Raw genomic sequence first — 18,950 nt, 5'->3', positions numbered from 1 at the left:
CCTTGCGGCGCCAGCACACTGGGTTCTAGTCCTGGTCGGGGCGCCGGATTCTGTCCTGGTTGCCCCTCTTCCAGGCCAGCTCTCTGCTGTGGCCAGGGAATGCAGTGCAGGATGGCCCAAGTCCTTAGGCCCTGCACCCGCATGGGAGACCAGGAGAAGCACCTGGCTCCCGGCTTTGGATCAATGCGGTGCGCCAGCCGTAGTGGCCATTTGGGGGATGAACCAACAGTAAAGGAAGACCTTTCACTCTCTCTCTCTCTCTCTCCCCCACTGTCCACTCTGCCTGTCAAAAATAAATGAATAAATAAATAAAAGGAATCAACATAGCTGTCCATTGATGAATGAATGAAGAAAATGTGCTATATTTACACAATGGAATATTATTCAGTCATAAACAGAATGAAATCCTTCCATTTTCAGTAAAATGGATGGAAGTGGAGGTCATTATGTTAAGTGAAATAATCCAGAAACAGAAAGACAAATACTGCATGCTCGCTCTCTCACAGGTGAAAGCTTTGAAAAATCAACCTGTACTTAGAACAGTGATTAATAGAGAGTGAGAAAGGTTGGGTGAGGAAGGATAAACAGTGCCCAAACACAGTTAGATAGAAGTAAAGAGTTCTAGTGTTTCACAGCACAGTGGGCAACTATAATTCACAATGGTGTATTCCATATCATATTCATAACTGGAAGAGAGGAGCTGGTAAGCTCCAAACATAAAGAAAAGATACAGATGGACATGCCAACTGTATGATTCGGTCCATTTACAGTGATACATGTATTGAAATCTTGCACTGTATCCCATAAAAGTGTACAAGTATTTTACGTTTTCCAAAAATTTCGTGCAAAAGATATTTTTTGAAGACTAACACTGGGATTAGTAAGATAATTCACAATCAGTTCAAATAGTGAAGGGAGAACAGAACAAGTTTTAAGATCATTAACTAAGAGCACTTGGGATGAGATTTAAATGGTGAATGTTTTACATCTTAAATTATAAATCATTGTTGGGATATCCTTTTTGTATTATGGTGTATTTGGTGGGGAGCCAACTTGGAATGGTTAAATCCACCCTAATTTATTACAGTTTGTTATTGTCTCACATGTTGATTTTGTCTTCCCTCTTATTACCCTCTAGATCCTTTCAGGGTCTAAATACATCTGGAGTCCTTGTCTTTCCATAGTCTCACAGTATCTACTATAATGTAAAGCTTTTAGTGTTCAGTGAGTTCTTGTTAATTAATTCACTGACAATGGACCTGCAACTTCTCCAAGAAGGTAGTATAGGCTTCTAACTTGTCCTTTATGCATAGTTTTCACTTTTTAATGAATTTTTTAAAAAAATTAAAATTTTATTTTATTTGGAAAGTAGAGAGACAGAGATAGAGAGGGAGAGAGACAGACAGAGAAAGATCTTCCATCTCATGGTTCACTTGATATATGTCTGCAACAGTCAGGGCTAGGACAGGTTGAAACCAGGATCCAACAACTCAATCCAGGTCTTCCACAAGGATGGCAGGGACCCATGTACTTGAACCATTGCCTGCTGCCTCCAAGGGTATGCATTAGCAGGAAGCTGGACTCAGGAGCAGGAAACTGGAATCAGGAGTGCAGCTGGGACTAGAATCCAGGCCCCCTAATACAGAGTAGGGACATCTCAAGCAGTTACTTAGCCACTGTGCCAAATACCAGCCTCTAATTTTCACTTGTTACTTCTAAGGATACTATGTCCTTGAGAATGTTGGACAATGGCATTTTATAGATTGTTATGCCCTTTGCTCAAATATGCTTCATCATCAAAGGCGGTAGAATAAATCTTATATGTTTATCTGCCTCCTATTAGATCTATATATGTAAAAAGCCAATTTCAAGGAAGTATAGAGCACAAAACAAATTGAATTGTATTCCTGGCTTCTGTAATAAGATGAAACAAGCTCATTTGAAGACTGAAAGATTCCTGATAGGATAAATATGTCAAAGGAGTACAGCAGGGAATTTGAAAATTAAAAGAACAAATTCTATAACTTTGGCCTGGTGGGGGGAAAGAACAGAATGGGTTATGACTATAAGAAAGTTAAGGCGGTTTGTTGCCTCTATGAATTTTCCTCCCCTCCTCTCATGGATCTTTCCTAATTTACCATTTTCCACAGGCCAAAAATAGAAAAATTCCAATTTCAGTGGTATCAGGAATGCTCTTGATTTTCTCTACCTTGGGACCTTGCTACTCAAAGTGTGTTCCCAAGGCTGGTGACATCAGCATCACCCAGGAGTTTGTTAAAGATGCAAAATCTTGGGCCCCACCCAAGACCTACTGAGTAAAAATTTCTATTTTAACAAGATCCCCAGACAATTCATATGCACTCATTAAAATTTGACAGGCTCTGATCTAGGCTGAGGAACACATAGAGCACCAACCTTCAAGAGAAACCGCATGAAGGAATTTTAAATCACTAGAGAAAAATTGTCCCAATCACTCTGTGCCCATAAGAATTCTGACTTGAACCCTCAATCATTACGCTCCTCCCAACAAAGCTTCCACCCAACCCCACCATTCCTGTAGTCACTGAATGATCGGCTACCTATTTACTTTTCTATTCCTCATTACCATAGAATTTCTGTAAACAATCTCTTCAGCAAGAATGGTCAATTGAGCCACCACCCACGATCTGTTTATCATTACACTCTCCTTTGGTAGCATTCATTAAAATGTTCTCAGGTTGCAGGCAGAAGTGGAATATTTGGATTTTCTTTATCAGTTTTTTTAAACTTTTTGATTTACATAAAGGAAACAAATTTCATGTATTTTATATATACAGTTTTAAGAACACAGTGACACTTCCCACCATATCCTCACTCCCGCCCTAATTCTCACCCTCCCTCTTCCTTCTTTTCCTATTTTTCTTTTAATTTTTACAATGACATATTTTCAGTTTATTTTATAATTAGAAGCTTAACCCTCCACTAAATAAAGAATTTAAAAAGTAATAGGCAGAAAAACCACTGTTCTTCAAGAGTATAGAAAAGAGCTATAAACAATAATCAAATCTCAAAATGTTAATGTGAGTGAATTTGACATTTTGAAATTGTCACTGTCTTTGACATTGTTCCAATATACTTTCATTTTGGAAGGAAGAATGAAGATATAAGTTTCACCCTTATCTATCCATGGCCGCTACATCAACAGTAGATGACTCTTTGAGGGGAGTGCCCTCTACCCTTCTCTGCACACTCATCTGTGCCCCCTACAGCTGACTTCTAAAGACTGTAGCACACGAAGCTTTCAGCCTTTGGCTTTCTATGCGGGTTCACCAGTGGAACACACATGAGGACACAAGCTTACCTGAAAACAAGCTTGTTAGAAATGCAAGTTCTGGATCCTCATCCTGGGCCTACTGAATCAGAAGCTCTGAGGTGGGGCCTAGCAATCAGTTTTAGAAGCCCTAGCAATGATTCTGATCCACCTAAGTTTGTGAACCCTGGAAGCACAAAATAGCACACTTATAATAAACTATATTTGAGTTATTATTTGAATGACTTTACATACAACAATGCTTACATTCCCCGTAATAATCTACTCAATATGAAAATAGATATCTACATAATTTAGGAAATTGATAGTAGTCACCTGGATAGGCTTTTAAACTTCTGCCATTTTCATATACAACACCATGAAAGAACAGTGTGAACGAATGTGGTTTTGAAGATAATACATTAACTCAAGATACAGTTTATTTTGATCACATTTATACTGCGCAAGTCTATGCTAGCTGTGATGAGAGATACAAGAATCAATTAGTCAATCATTGTATTAACCAATGTACAGTCTCATGAATGGAAAAATTAGGCATTGACTGGGTCTACTTCAAGGCTGCTCTCTCTAATCTATAAAATCAGTATATATGGAATAACCAGAAGTCAGATAAGTTTGAAAAAAATCAGCTGGGAGAGAGGATAGTTCCTGGATTGGAAGCAAGAGGAACAATAACCAAGTGACTCTTGGATAAAGGAGAGCCACACAGACGAACACCTGTGAGCTCTGTTGTCTGGTGCAATACTGCCCTGAAGCCACTTTTGACTAGAGTGACTTTGGTACCAAGCTTTTGAGTCACATCATTGCTTTGATTTCATGTTCACCAAGCAAATTCCTGGCTTTTGCTTTAAAACTTGGAATATATCTAGAGACGTACCATGCATTAATATATGACTAGTCCACTAGAAAGTTGCTTTCTTTATAAATTACATATTGGCATTCTTGACTCATGTTCAACTTTCATGAGCTTAGCAATCATGATCTAGGTGTGATTGACTGAAACACTAAGATAGGATTTTGGGATTAAGAGCTCGAATCAAAGATCAGACCACAGAAAATTCTCTACCATGACGATACCTCTACAGGCTAACTAACCAGTCTTTACAGGTAATAGCCATTCTGACTTGTATCTCCTTGGACCTTTGAGAGGCATACAAATAAAGAAGACAAGGCCATGAGAATTGCTATAACAGAGTTCTATCTAGAATGTAATTATTTGAAAAGATAACTTAATATATCATATTGGGATAGATATGAAGACCAATAAGTCCTAAAGAATGAATAGAGTTTTGTATTCAGATTTCATTCACGTCATAAAATCCACTTTTTTACGTGTGCTACTCAGTGGTGTACATTCACAAAGTTTTGCAATCATCTTCACTATCAAATTCCAGACATTTAGACTCCCAGATTGATTGATTGTTTCAATGCAATGTCAAGACTATCCAGTCAGTAAAGAACAGCAAATGATGTTAGAACAATTGGATAGCCATATGCAAAAGAATGAAGTTAGACTCCTAGCATTTGCAATACACAAAAATCAACACAGATGGATTAAAGACTTTAATGCAAGATTGAAACCATAAACTTTGAGAAGAAAACACATGGATAAATTGGGATAAATATTTGTGATCTTAGAATTGGCAACAGATTCTTAGATACGACACCAAATTTACAAATGACAAAAGAGAAAATAATTAAGTTGTACTTTTTCAAACATTTCAAAATATTTATGCTTCAAGAGACCCTATCATAAAAATAAAAAGACAACTAATACAATTGAAAAAAGTATCTAGATGTGAATGGAATGGGAGAGGGAGTGGGAGATGGGAGGGTTGCAGGTGGGAGGGAAGTTATGGGGGGGAAAAGCCACTGTAATCCATAAGCTGTAATTTGGAAATTTATATTTGTTAAATAAAAGTTAAAAAAAAGAAAAAAAGTATCTAGAAACTGTAAATCTAATAAGGAACTTATATTTAGTATACACGAAGGACTCTTACACCTCAATAATAGAATGACAGTCAATTTGGAAATGCGCAAATGGTCTGAATAGACATAGCTACAAAGAAGAGACACAAATAGATAACAATCTCATGACAGCAAAATGTTTCCACCATTAGTCATTAGACAAATGCAAATCAAGACCACAATGACATTCCATTTCACTACTACTAGGGTGGCCATAATCAAAACAACAGATAATAGCAATTATTGGTGAGGATGGGGAAAAATTGAAATCTTCAGGCCCTGCTGGTGGGAATACAAAATGTAGCAGCCACTTTGGAAAACAACCTGACATTCCTTTAAAAAGTTTAACCATATGGCTGAGCAATTCCATTTCAAGACAATTGGAACCATATGTTCACACAAAAACTTTCACACAAATGTTCATAGCAGCATTATTCATAATAGCCAAAAATGTAACAACCCACATGTCCATCAACTAGTACATGGATAAACAAAATATATATATATTCACAACATAGAATATTATTCAGCCAAAACAACAATGAAGTATTCACACATACTATATCATGGATGAACCTTAGAAATACTTTATGAAGGGAAATAAGCCAGTCACAAAAAACTACATATTATATTGTTCTTTTTGCATTAGTTGTCCAGAATAGGCAAAGTTAGAGATATAAGAAGTAGATTAGTGTTTACTTAGGGCTGTGGAGGATTGGTGTGGAGACACTATGGGGTAATAGGTATACAGTTTCTGAAGTGAAGATGGTATTCTAAAATTCATTGCTATGATGGTTGCCCAACTCTGTAATTTCACTAAAAATCATTGAATTTTATCCTTTAAACAGGTAAATTTTCCTATATGTGATATATATCTCAATAAAGCTGTTAATTTAAAAAAAAAAAGGTAAAAGAAGGAGAAAACCGAAGTTCTTGGCAGTGCTTAAACCCACTGCTTTGCCTGAAGATATTCGCACTTCAACACATTCAGTAACATGAGCTGGATGAATCTCTCCATTGTTTGAATCAGTTTGAATAGAAATCTGTATCACTTATAACATGGATTCACAAACATTACATAATGTAGTGATGCCTCATCAAGAAAAATTGAATGAAGAAAAGCAAATAGCACCTACTGTAGTTGGGATAATGACAAGTAGTTAGAAAAAAGTTATTATTACAGATGATAGAACTTGAAGATAAATTAAAATCTGATAGAATATGGTATTCAGTAGAAAAGGCAAAACTGAAAATTTCTGGAGGAAAAAAATCTTACTGAATTTATCTTCTACCGGACTCTGAGCCCTGTACAGGATTTCATTCATCCTTGTGCATTAGTCAGCATAGTAGCTAGAATAGCTACAAACCACTATTGCTTTCAGTACTTATTTCTTGCTCATGTAATGCGTAGACTGTGAATCAGCTGCAGCTCTGTTGCGTAAGTCTTCTCATTCCACAAGCCGGCTTGGAGGGCCATAACCTCTCTGGGCATATTATTCTTAGGGAAAAAGGAAGAGGCTGGAGCACTGGCCAAAATTGCAATGCTTCCTAAAGCTTTTGCTCACTTATGATTTATTTCATATCTCACATGCCTTTGGTCAAATATATCACATGGCCAAACAAAACCAAATTCAATGGAGCAAGGCAGTATTATTCTCTAACAGAAGGTGCTACAACTCATATAGCAAAGAGTAAGGATATAGAAAGGAGAGACTAATTGTGAATTATAAAAATACAATCTCCCACAATTGCTTTCTCAGGCCTATCACTACGCCTATTGTAGAAAAACTAAGGGAGGTAAGAATGGAGATCATCTAACTAAGAGTTGTAAAGTTGGAGGTAGAGAGTAAGAATGAGAGCATAAGTGAAAAAGAGCCATGAGAGTTAAGCTGAGATGCAGGTGAACTCACCCAGGAACAGGGTGTAGCGAGAAGAGAAATGGGCTATTAGAGCTGGAGGAGCATTGGCAGAAAAGGAAGATACGCCAGGATGTGACCAGAGACCAGAACAATGCAATGTCAAGTGCTTTGAAGAGAAAAGGTGGTCAATGGTATCAAAGACATTTTTGTATTCATTTAACAATGCCTCTTTCAAAACTCCATATAGAAGTATGTCAGCTATTTTTCTACAGAGATCTATGTTACACAGGAAAATAACATAATTGAAGTTTATGGGTAATAGCAATCTAAGTTTAGTGGAGGGTGAGGAAGACACAGTTTAAAGGAGAAGAAAAAAAGATTAAAATTTAAAAATTAAAATCAAACAGCAAATAAAAGTTCATATGTATAACAGACATGGAACAAACATTTAAAAATAAACTTCAGTTTCATGTTACAGCCAACTAAGGGGAAGTCAAAAAGGGAATGAGAATAAGGAAGATAGAAAGGAGGAAAAAGAAGCAGATATGAAAAATTGTAAGGCTAAACCAAAACCAAAACAACACACCCCAGTCGTTCTCAATGCTGGCTGAATATTAGAATCACCTGGGGAGATTTTTTTAAAAAGATTTTATTTATTTATTTATTTATTTGAGAGGTTGAGTTATAGACAGTGAGAAGGAGAGACATAGAGAAAGGTCTTCCTTCCATTGGTTCACGCCCCAAATGGCTGCAATGGCTGGAGCTATGCTGATCCGAAGCCAGGAGCCAGGTTTTTCTTCCTGGTCTCCCATGCTGGTGCAGGGGCCCAAGCACTTGGGCCATCTTCTCTTGCTTTCCCAGGCCACAGCAGAGACCTAGATCATAAGAGGAACAGTCAGGACTAGAACTGGCACCCATATGGGATACTGGCACCACAGACAGAGAATTAACCTACTGTGCCATGGCACCAGCCCCTGCCGGGGGAGATTTTTTTAAAACATTGATAACAAGGATTCTCTACTAATTTGGCTGGACTGAGCCCTTGTGTTGATATTTTGTTATAAAGCTCCCAGGTGATTGTAGTGTGCAGCTTAGACTGAGAACCACTGTCTAGTAAAGACAGAGGAGAGATGGAGAGAACTATGTAATAAGGGAAATTGCTTTTGTGCCATCTCAAGATCCACTTGGCTATAGGCTTCAAGAAATCTTGGAGATGCATATTAGTTATGTAAACAGGCATAGCTCAGCTGCTTTTTACCTTTATGACAAAGAAAGTGATTAAATGAATCGGACTTGGAAGTCAAATATCTGAAGACTTGTACTTAATTCTAACTGTAAGACCGTAAGCAAATCACTTACCATCTCCAGGTCTCTTTCAACTTCTTCAAAATGACAAAGTTTAGGCAGGATGATTCCTAAATCCACTACCACAGCTGTGATTTGAAGGGTCATTATTTTTTTAAGGATTTATTTATTTACTTGAAAGTCAGCATTACAGAGAGAGAGGAGAGGCAGAGAGAGAGAGAGAGAGAGAGAGAGAGAGAGAGAGAGAGAGAGGTCTTCCATCTGCTGGTTCATTCCCCAGATGGCCACAAGGGGCAGAGCTGTGCTGACTGGAAGCAAGAAACCAGGAGCTTCTTTTTTTTTTTTTTTTTAATTTAAAAAATTTTTTTTTAACTTTTATTTAGTAAATATAAATTTCCAAAGTACAGTTTATGGATCACAATGGCTTCCCCCCCCCCATAACTTCCCTCCCACCGCAACCCTCTCATCTCCTGCTCCCTCTCCCATTCCATCAGGAAACTCTACAAGATATCGGCATAAGTGACGATGTCTTGGAAAAGACCACAGAAGCACAACAAATCAAGCAAAAATCTACAAATGAGATTACACCAAACAGAAGCTTCTGCACTACAAAGGAAACACTCAACAAGGTGAGGAGGCAACTGACAGAATGTGTGAAAATTTTTGCCAAATATGCAAATGATAAAGGATTAATATCCAGAATCTATAAAGAGCTCAAGCAACTCAGTAACAACAAAACAAATCATCCAGTTGAGAAATGGGCAAAGGATTTGAATTGGCATTTTCCATAAGAGGAAATTCAAATGGCCAACAGACATGAAAAAAAAAATGCTCAGGATCACTAGCCATCAGGGAAATGAAAATCAAAACTATGAGGTTTTACCTCACCTCCATTAGAATGGTTATCATATAGAAATAAGAACACAATAAATTCTGGCTAGGTTATAGGGAAAAAGGTTCCTGAATCCACTGTAAGTGGGAGTGCAATCTAGTACTACCATTGTGGAAGAAAGTATGGAAATTCCTCAGAAATCTGCAAATAGATCTACTCTGTGACCCAGCAATCTCAATCCTGGGAATTTACCCGAAAATAATGAAATCAACACATGAAAGAATCATCTGTACCTCCATGTTCGTTGAGCTCATTTCACAATAGCTATGACATGGAATCAACCCAGATGCCTATCAACCAATGACTGGATAAAGAAAATGTAGATATGCACTATGGAATGCTATTAAGACACACACACACACATACACACAAAGTGAAATCCTGCCATTTGCAATCAAATGAATGCAGCTGGAAACCATTATACTCAGTGAAATAAACCAGTCCCAAAAAGACAAATACCATGTGTTCCCTGGTTTGTGGTAACTAACAGAGTACAAAAAATGTAATGTATATAAGCAAAATTGACATTTTGAGAACTGATTATTGTTTATAGCCCTTGTCTCTACTGTTGAGGAAGAGTATTTTTTCTCTTATTATTATTTTTTGAACTCTTTACTTACTGTGATTATAAAATAAAGAAGGTATGTCATTGTGAAAATTGAAAGAAAGAAAGAATAAAAAGGAGAATGGAGGGTGGGAGCATGGGTTGGACAGAGGGTAGGGTGGAAACTATCACTATGATCCTAAGTCTATATACTTATAAAATTTGTTCACCATATGTAAATTTAAAAATTGTAAAACAAAAAGAAATAAAAACATTTTTAAAACATAAATGAGGTAGAATGTAAAATTATGTGAAAGACTGAAGCACTCCTTATATGACAAGTTGGAGGGTTATTTTCTCTTCTGTTTCCTAAATCTCCTATATATACATTTATTACTTTATGCATGTAATCTATAACATATATGCATAATGTTAATAATATATTCATATATGCATAATATTTATGATATTCATATACATAAGTGTATACACATGCATTATATGTATTGATTATATATAATGTATATAATATATTTGATTATGAACATGTGAATATTCACACCTAGATGCATATATGTATGTGAGCACACATGGCATATGTATATGTAATGTGTATGTGTATGTGTGTGTGGTATGATGTGTATGTCTACATACACTCACACATGTATAGAGGGACTCTTTGCATTTAATGTTCCTACAGATCTTTCCAGCCTGCCGATTTCCATCATTTAATCACTTGTCAGCTTCTCAACTTCCTGCCTTGACTTTTCTGGTTAGAATAGCTTCTGAAAAGAAAAAAAACGAATAGCTTCTGACTAGCCTTGCACACCCTATTGTCTATTTTACTCATTGTTCTACTTATATTCTACTATTACTTGAGGTTGTCTTATTTATGGGCCTACTTAGTTTGATTTTTATTGCTATTATTACTATGCTTACAGTCAACTTCTCCCCACTAAAATGCACTTTATTAAGTACAGGGATTTTGCTTTTTAACTACTACATTGACAATGAGAAAAATGTCTCTTGGTACAGATATGTAGTAAAGTAAATATTTTCCAGATCATTGAGAAAAGGAAGGAAATATTCTTTCTGAAAGGCCCTGGTGAATTGTGCTGCCACACTTGTGAGGAAGATGAAAGGCTGTAGCAATTTCGGAGGAGTGACAAGTTCATCTTTGAACAGTTTGAGTTTGAAGTTCCTGTGTGATATGATATGCAGATGAAAATGTCAAGTAGAATTAGGTCACATAGGTCTGAAATGTAGGTCAAGGGACACAGAATTGGAGGTCATTCACTTAGAGGTGATAGCTGAAATCATGGGAGTGGCTAAGATTCCTGGGTAGATAGAGCCTTCAAACAGAAAAGGAAAGACTTCAGCCTCCCAAGCCCTTCCTTCTGTGATAGCTGCTCCTCCCAAAAGCCTCAATAGGCACGAGCCACAAAAAACTTCCACTGGTGACAGGTCAAATGGCCTTGCTTCTTTAATCTCATTGTCCTCTCTATCAACAAAGACAGCTCTGGAGAGCTGGCCCTGAAAAGACTATTTATCCCAGTCTGTTAGACTCATGTTCATCCCTGATGTTACAGATGTAGGGGAATCGATACATCCCAGGGGGCCTTACAGAAGCAGAGAGCAGACCCCACTTGCTTACTCAAACACTTGCTCTCAGCCCTTCTGGCAGGATTCCCAGTAAGAAAAGACAGGGATGTGCAAAGAGTGTTTTATCAGTGATGCGCAGCAGCCGCCAGCTGTCTCCCTAATGATTATTTGTATTCACACAGAGATGTGTTCAACAAAGGAATTCAAACTCAGAAGGAACTCCTCCTCAGTAATACACACCACATCCCACAAAGTGTTTTCATAATTTACTGTAGCAGCCCTGGGGCTGTTAGAAGCACAACATGCAACTCAAAGAATAAATGAAAGTTGAACCCCATTCTGTAGTTAAGGACACTGAGTCCTAGTGACCTGCCTGATGACTCCCGGGATGTATTCTGACACTAGAAATCACAATTCTGCTTCACAGTCCAGAAGTGTTCTCATGTCCCAGCAATAATTTCCTAAATTACTTAATCTATCTTCTAAAAGGCTTATTATTTTTAGCTTATGAACCAGTAAAATAGCATTCAAAGATTATCCAGCAAGCTAAAACCAAGTCAAGGCTGATTTCATCCAAAACTACTCTTAGACTATCCTATCTATAAGCTCCTATGCAACTCTTACATCTTATCTGTAAGATATGCAAAACTTAGACAATACACATCATCTATCAATACGAAGTTTAAGCTCCTTTCTATAATTTGGTCTTGGAGCATTCATCTGTTTCTGTTTGATATCAAAAGATGGCAAATGCACTACCTCCTAGGATAGTACAATGAATTTTTAGGTAGATTTTCAGTTAGTTCTCCCCTGTGCTAGACAACAAACTGCCACGCAGTATAATGTCCTTATTAGATTTAGACCTTCACTCTGAGATCACCCAGAATAAAATGGAAAATGCTGTGCCACAGTAATGCTGCAGATTTGATGAGAGGATTACTCACCTGGAATCATCTCCCAATATTACATGAATTCTCCTGATTCTTGTAGCATGTCTACAGGTACTCCCCACTTGTCAACCTCTCTTCTGAACGATCTAGAGCCCTAAGCAGCTCTCTCTTGATCAAGTATGTTCTGTGCGGCACAGAGCACATGTTCTGTTAGTGCTGTCCTGAACCTCCTGAGCTAGTTTAGCAATTAGATCTCACGATTGATTCAAACAGAGCTTACCACTCACTGTAACAAGACATTAAAGTATTTAACACCTTGCTGTTAAATGATGTCTCCTTCACACTGATCTTAGGCAGGTAACAGCCTGATTACAAATGTAGGGATTACATATACCTCTGTAAAATTTCATCTCACTGGATTTGACACATATTTTCTATTTGACATTTGCTATTCTCACCCAAATCATTAATAAAAATTATAACAGGACAGGGTCAAAGATAAAACCCTGTGGCAAGGAGACTAGATTAACACTGATCCATTAATTAATCATTTTGGTCTCATTCAATTATGAAATCACCTCCCTGTACCCTTGCTTGCCTCACAAAAAGACTTGGCCAAACATCAGGCCAAAACCTTCATAACCATCCACAAAGAGTCGTTGGATAATTTTATCAACTTAATCGCTATTTAACAGCTTAAAACTACATTAACTATATCATTTTTCTGTATCAAAATGATCCACAATAGCTTGGACTTTTGGAACAGATTTGGACAGCTTTGCCTGCGCTCCACATGAGCAAACACACAGGTGGGATCCATTTCAAGAGTTCGCAGAATGCATCCTCTACCACTCTCAGTTCTGCCCCGGGCTCCGCAGGGATTTCACCAGGAAGTCAGCCTCAGGCACCTAAGGGCGAATAGTCATTCCTCAGTTCTCAGGGAAGCATTACTTGCTTAGAGGAAGAAAAGCAGCCTGGAGTTTTAACACTTTCCTGAGGTGGGGGTGGCGGTGACGAATGATCCCATGGTGGTAACTTCTGCTCAGAAAGCAGTTTTGCAACTGCACATCACAGGAATTGGCTGCAGGCTGCCTTTCCCACCTCCCCTGGAACACTAGTGAACAGGTGCATTGTTCTGTAGGTCGTCAACACAATTCACAATTCCCCTCAGAAGTGGCTCAGTGGTTCACACAATTCTTTCACTTCTTGGTGAACTAAGGACATTCACTCTTTTGCCTCCACAAAATGACTACCCAGACAGGTCCAGGGCTTTTCCCTCCAAATCACCATCTTTAAAGATGTACTAAAATGTTTTCACCCAAGTAATGGTCCTGCACAGGATAATCCACTGTTCCAGATTCGATCAGGACTTTCTAAATGAAGGGGAGGTCACCAGCAGCCATCTCAACAGTATTTGAGTTGCAAGGGACCCCAGAAATTTCTGCTTCCCCTTTGTCTTTCTGCAGATGAGAAAATTCCCAGAGACACTGAGTGAACTGCCTAAGGTAACGAAGTGAGCCAAACATGGGTAAATATGAATGTGGGTCCTTTGTTCCAACATCTAGTGCCCCCCATATTGTTATAAAGCGGAGAAGTGAGGCAAGAGAAGGGAAGAGGAAGGGCATCCTCTGACCATGTAAGAAATCTGCAGACACGGATGCTTTCCCATAATTTCCATGCCTGAGAAGCAAAGGATGAGAGGCCAGCTCTGAGACTGTCACTCTGCAGGGCCACAGACCAGCCACTTCCTCTCCTGGACCTGTCTCTGGGGGTGGCCATGTGCATCCCCACCCTACCTTCCCTGGACCCCTGGTGACCAAATATCAAGGTCCCTTGGACTCAGAGTTGCGGAGCACTGGAGGAGAAAGGAACAGGTTTCTTACAAGGGCAGATAATTTCTCTCTTTCTGTCTCTGTGGGAGCCATCAGCACAATGCCCAGAGTTGTAGCTTGGCTCCTGAGTGTTAGGAGCTGCTCTCACCCCTTCACTTTGTACTTTCATATAAAGAGAACCCCAAGCCTCAGAACTCTGCTTTATTTTTGAAAGCAGGCCAGCACCACAAAGAGCCTTTTATTCTTTTTTAGGAAACAGCAGAGTTAGCTTTAATTACTTAGCTCTCAGAGAACTCACAGGCATAGGTAACAGATAAGAGTAAAATGGGAACTATTCAGTAATTCAACCAGATAAAAATAAGGAAAGGGTTCTCCTGCCTGACCCCAAGAAGAAACAGCTGGTCAAACAAAACAAAACAACAACAACAAAACACAAAATAAATCCTGATGTCTCTCAGCCTCCCTGGCATGAGTACCCTCAAGTCCCATATTATATAATTCATCAGAAGGAATGACCTTAAAATTTGTACAGCACAATCCCTTCAAAGTGATCCCTAAACAGACCAATTGTCAAGAATATATTGGTTATTTTTATTTTTTAAGATTTATTTGTTTATTTTAAAGTCAGCATGAGAGAGAGAGAGTCTTCCATCTGCTGCTTCACTCCCCAAGTGGCCACAACAGCCAAAGCAGAGCCAAGATAAAGCCCAGGAACCAGGAGCTTCATCTGAGTCTCCCACATGGGTGGCAGGAGCCCAACCACTTGGCCCATCATCTATTGCTTTCCCAGATTGTTAGCAGGGAGCTGGATCAGAAGTGAGCAGCCAGAAAACCAGCTAGCTTTCATATGTGATGCCAGCATTGCAGGCTGAGACTTCATTTTTTTGCTATGGTGCCAGTCCCTGGTTATTTTTATTTATTTATATATTATTTATATATTTATATAGTATATAATTTATATATTTTTATAAAAATTATAAATTTTTTTATTATTTATTTATTTGAGAGAGACATAGAGACAGAGATAGAGTGCTCCCATCTGCTGGTTCATTCCTCAGATGCCTGCAATAGTTTGCGCTAGGGTAAGGTTGAAGTCCAGGATCATAGATAAACTGCAGATATCCTATGTGAACGGCAGCAACCCAGTTTCTTGAGCCTTCACCACTGCCTCCTAGGTTGGCATTAGCAGGAAACTGGAGTCAGAAGTTGGAAACTGAACTGAGATTCTCCAATGTGAAATGTTGGTGTCTTAACCCTTGGCTAAATGCCCACAGTACCTTTGGTATTTTTTTAACCAACTATTATTGAATCCCAGTATGTATATTTTCACAAAGTGCATAACTTGATTTTTAGCTTGAAATAATCTTCTAGAGATAATGGGCTATAGGTTTTTCTGGTTTTGTTTTATTTAGAATGTTATGTCTCTTGCTATAAAAATATCTATAAAAACAAGGAGATACTAATGACTTCAATGTAAAACATTCCAGCATCGAGGAAACTGGGATGGATTTGTATGTTTGAAGGTTGTTTTCTTTTTAAAGATTTATTTATTTATTTGAAAGGCAAATTTAGAGAGCGAGAGAGAGAAGGAGAGACAGGGAGAGATCTTCCATCTACTGGTACATTCCCCAAATGGCTACAACAGCCAGGGCTGGGACAGGCTGAAGCCAGGAGCCAGGAACTGGGCCTCCCACGTGGGTGCAGGGGTCCAAGCACATGAGCCATACTCCACTGCTTCTCCAGGCCCATTAGCAGGGAGCTGGGTCAGAAGTAGAGCAGCCAGGATTCAAACTGGTGCCCATAGGGGATGTGGGCAGTGCAGTCTGTGGCTTTAACCTGCTGAACCACAGTGCCAGCCCCTGGAGGCTGTTTTCTAAAAGGAATGTTATCAGGAACTGCAGTTAAAGAGCCAGTGTGTGTGTATGTGTGTGTGTATTTATGCAAAAAGAAGACGAACTGTTGTTGAACACTGAAAATGTGACAGTGTATCATGCATTTGGTGACCTCCCCAAATTCATGAATGCTACTCAGTGTAAAATCTGGAAAATAATTGATCGGGTCTCTCTGGGGCACTGATGTGTGTCCATCCAGAGGGACACTCTTTGCACCATGCTCACTACATTTCATGCGCTCTTGAACACTGTTGCTGCCAGCAGTGCAGCATTGCAGGGCAGGGATTCTGAGATGAAGATGGCCCAGCTCACCATTGAACTCAGCTCCTCATGCTCCTGGCCCCTAGTGGACTACACCTCCCACCTTGCCTTAAAATTAGATATGGTCGTCGATGAACTCTGGCCTATAGAATGGATGATTCACTTCCAGGAAGTCAGAGTCTTTGACACAGGAAGCCCATCCGTGAACTTGATGCCTAGGAGGTGACAGGGTCGCAAGAAGGAAGGAAACTTGGTTCTCGAGTGCCTGTGTGAGCAGGAGCCCTGCCCTACCTTTGCCACCAATTTTATTTCACCTGAAAAAGAAATAAACTCCCAAAGTGTTAGCAACTGATCTGCTGATGTTGTTGTTTCCAGAAGTTAATCTTTTCTGTCTAATATAGAAATCAGGGCAGAATGAGGAATTATGACTTAGTGAAAGCCCAGGATGTGTGCTATAGTTTTAGTAGTCAGATAGAAGACAATGAGGAAATAAACACAGCAAGGTAGAGAGTTAGGGAGCCTTATTATCCTCTGGACAAACAAGTTCTATGTGTGTCACCTGGAATTAAAAGAAAACGGCTGCATGCCTGTGAGAGTGGAGCTGTAAAGCAGCTGGTCAGAAAGCGGTAGAGTGGAAGTGTGTTGGTTAATCTCAAAAGCCTTTAGTCCAGGAGATCAGACAAGAAAGGAAAACTTTTTCATGCAGATTGAAGAGAATGGGGAAACTCTGGAAATCAAGTCTTACCTAGCAGGTCAGAAGATCCAACCTCTTCTGGATTCTAAACATTAAGAGACAAGACTGGAACAGAGCTTCAGCTACGAAGACTTCTTGCTTAAATACAGTGGCTTGGCTTTTGCATCAAAGAGCAGAATAAAGGGCTACCTTAGCATGTGAGCCTCCTATTTCTGAGACTCAGACAGCTGCCAGCAAGCTGAGAGAGGTTTTCAAGGAGATGAAAAAGTATGCAGAAATTAGGTTTGAGAGTGATGTCTAGGAAAAAAACTTGAGTGTGAGTACCAGAGCATGGTACTGATTGGAAGCGAATAATCTGAAGTCTATTGAATCATTTTTAAAAATTGCATTGCTGAACTAATCACAAGTTTGCTCTAACAAGCATTCTGTTTGTTTAACTTTTGAAACAATTCATGAGCCCCAAAATTTTCAAGAGCAAGAAGCAGCCTGTGAAACTGTAAAGCCCACAAACAGAATGTATTCCCTGTGTCCACTTCAGATGTAGCCATTGAGAAAAACAGAAAAGGAAGGAACTGCCAGTGGACAGAGCAAGGGTCACAAAGAGCGAAGGACAGGGAGTTCTGCCAGAGTTCAGACTCTGGGACTTGCCAGGTACACCCATTGCCAGGGTAGAGCCCTTCATATGCTTTATCAGGAGGATTTCTGAAGTATGATGGAAGTGTGTCTGGTGTATCCAAACCTGGTGAGGACTCTCCATTGTCGTAGAACCTGGACTTTGAAATAAATATTCAGGGCCACAGAATTGATAAATCGTGGTGTACTACAATGTGGTAACAAAGGCTGGTTTCCTCCTGTGCATACAACTGAACTATTTGTCCAGCCTCTTTTGCAACTGGCCAAGTTCTGGTGATTAGCAAGATGGGCAGAACTCATGTGTCTACACCAGCTTTTGCGCATGAAGAGTCCAAATGTGCCCAGCTTGTCATTTTCCTGCCGCAGGCTGAGGATTCAGTAGAGGCTTCAGAATGTAAATAGGAGGAGGCAAGGTCCCTAAATGTAGAGGGGCCACCCCTACCCCATCCACCAACATTGATTGGACTTGATGTGTGCACAATACAGTATTGTGTGAGGCCCTGAACCCTGGTGGCTGTTTATCCCTGCAACAAGCCCTTCTTTACTACAACAGGTGGCAGAGTGCCAACCACTCATGCTTAGAGCTTCTGTAATTGAAGGATCACCCTGACAGTTCATTAGCTTTCAAAGACATGGGCTTCTGGAATAAACATCCATCTTTTCTTTTCTTTTTGTATATCAATCACTAAAATCATAGAGGAGGAAGTATCCTATCATGAAACAAAGAAGACCTGCTTTTAAATATAGAATCTGCCACAGACTAGCTGCTCTTCTTGGATAAGGCCCTAATTACTCTAATTAGTTACCTTATAGCATTGCTGCGAGGAGGAAATGAGGAAATGCGAGAGTGCTCAGCACAATTCCTGGCGCATGGCGTGTGCTTAACAAGCACTGGTTTCTCTTCTGCTTTCTGTAATAGAAGTATTGATTACTGAGTTCTTTGTGCAAGGTTCCCTCAGTGCTCTGGTTATGTTTTATCTCATTTAATCTCACAGCCACCTCACGATGTTGGCACTGCTATTATCCGCATTTTACTCATGGTGGATGTAAGACACAGGGAACTTAAAGGTTGTCCAAAGGCACAGCATCAGTAAATGGACTGAAACACAAGGGTCTGATTCCAGAGCCTTCCTTCTTACAGCCATATGGCCTAGGAAGACAAGAGCAATCTGAACAGGTTCTGCAATTGCACAAAGGCCTCACATTAAGGAGTTTAGTAATGTGTCTTCTGCATAAAGTCCTCTGATCTGCTTGGATTTTGCCTTATT

Source organism: Lepus europaeus, chromosome 2 (genome assembly GCF_033115175.1).
Source record: "Lepus europaeus isolate LE1 chromosome 2, mLepTim1.pri, whole genome shotgun sequence".
NCBI classification, from domain to species: domain Eukaryota; kingdom Metazoa; phylum Chordata; class Mammalia; order Lagomorpha; family Leporidae; genus Lepus; species Lepus europaeus.
The sequence above is the reverse complement of the archived record's forward strand: the minus strand, read 5'-3'. Positions refer to the sequence as shown.